General features: G+C 49.5%; 1 non-coding gene across 1 annotated transcript; it reads left to right on the top strand.

Annotated features, from left to right (window-relative positions):
- Positions 1–866: 866 nt before the first annotated feature.
- LOC144672308 (U1 spliceosomal RNA) lies at positions 867–1,031 on the top strand. Its single transcript, XR_013574094.1, has one exon. It is a non-coding gene; the product is annotated as a U1 spliceosomal RNA (small nuclear RNA).
- The last annotated feature ends 620 nt before the right edge of the window (positions 1,032–1,651 follow it).

Genomic DNA, 1,651 nt, shown 5'->3' with positions numbered 1-1,651 from the left:
GCACTCCCTCAGTACTGACAGAATTCACAGAATTGTTATGGTGCAGGAGGAGGCCATTTGGCCCATCATGTCTGCTACGGGCTCTCTGAGCATTGTAACTTGGTGCCACTCTCCTGCCTTTTCCCCGTAACCCTGCACATTGTTTCTATATAAATAATCATCTATTGCCCTCTTGAATGCCTCAGTTGAACCTGCCTCCACCACACTTCCAGGCAGTGCATTCCCGACTCGAACCACTCGCTGTGTGAAAAGGTTTCTTCTCGCATCACATTTACTTCTTTTGCCAATCACTTTAAATCTGTGCCCTCTCGTCCCCTCGATGAGTTTCTGCCCATTTACTCTATCGAGCCCCCTCATGATTTTGAACAACTCAATCAAATCTCCTCTTCACCCTCTCCTCTCCAGAAGAACAGTCCCAACCATCCTCATAACTCAAGTGTCTCATCCCTGGAACCACTCTGGCAAACCTCCCCCGCACCTTCTCCAATGCCACCACATACATCCCTCCTGTAATGTGGTGCCCAAAACTGGGCACAATATTCCAGCTGAGGCTGAACCAGTGCCTTCTAGTGAGGGAACAGCGCCGCCAAATGGAGAATGCCCAAACTGCAGCCAGCCTTCGAGGGAGGCGGTCTCTTTCCTTTTAAGGCAATATGCAAATATTAACATAGGGGGCACGATATCAACTGCCTTTTCCCCATCGACAGGGGTAGTTTAAGCATGTTCTACAATACACAAGGAAAAACTGACCTGTTGGATAGAAAGATATGATGAAAAGAGTGAGGTTATGATTTTGAAGAATGAGTGCCTGTGACTATGAGGGGTAGTGCTTGGTGTCGGCTGGCAGCGTCTGAGAGTTTTCAGGCATACTTACCTGGCAGGGGAGAAACCTTGATCATGAAGGAGGTTCTCCCAGGACGAGGCTATCCCATTGCACTCCGGGTGTGCTGACGCCTGCGATGTCCCCAAATGCGGGATACTCGACTGCAAAATTTGTGGTAGTGGGGGAACTGCGTTCGCGCTCTCCCCTGATTTACAATCCAAAAAACAGACTCAGACTTTTTTCCTCAACAAGGTTCTGTATTAAACCTTATCCAATATGGGCCACAAAATACTCTTTCCAAATCTAGACTCTTCTGTTTTTCCTCCCACCACTATCCAGCCCCCATTCTTTTCCTCCCTGCCATTACCAACAGGCGATTATTCCGTCTCCACGTCATTTTGTCGCTGCCATTTCTTTCGTGGCCGACAAATTCCACGTGCCGTTTTTAACCCCGCGTTTGCCCACTCCCAATATTCTCTCTCAAACCCCCCCCCCACCATATAATACCCAACCCACCATCAAAACAGTCCCTGCACTCCTTCCACTTCCACCCTCCACCTCCCCACCCACCCCGTATCTCTCTGGGCTTCTGTATAATATCACGAGTCAGCTATTCATTCACTTACATTCAGCATTTAAAACATGCAGCGGCGAACCCCTCACTATTTCAAACATGTACAGGCACCCCGTCCCCACGTTCATTCTAATTACCCCCCCCTCCGAAATCAACAGCAGCCTCCCACCCCCTCTGTATAATCTCCCCCTTCAACAGCCCCCTCTGTGATTCCTACCTTCTCCAACTCCTGCCCCCACCCCTCTCCCCATGTG

Source organism: Cetorhinus maximus, chromosome 36 (genome assembly GCF_964194155.1).
Source record: "Cetorhinus maximus chromosome 36, sCetMax3.hap1.1, whole genome shotgun sequence".
In the NCBI taxonomy this organism is placed as follows: domain Eukaryota; kingdom Metazoa; phylum Chordata; class Chondrichthyes; order Lamniformes; family Cetorhinidae; genus Cetorhinus; species Cetorhinus maximus.
This window is presented reverse-complemented; position numbering and strand designations above follow the sequence as displayed.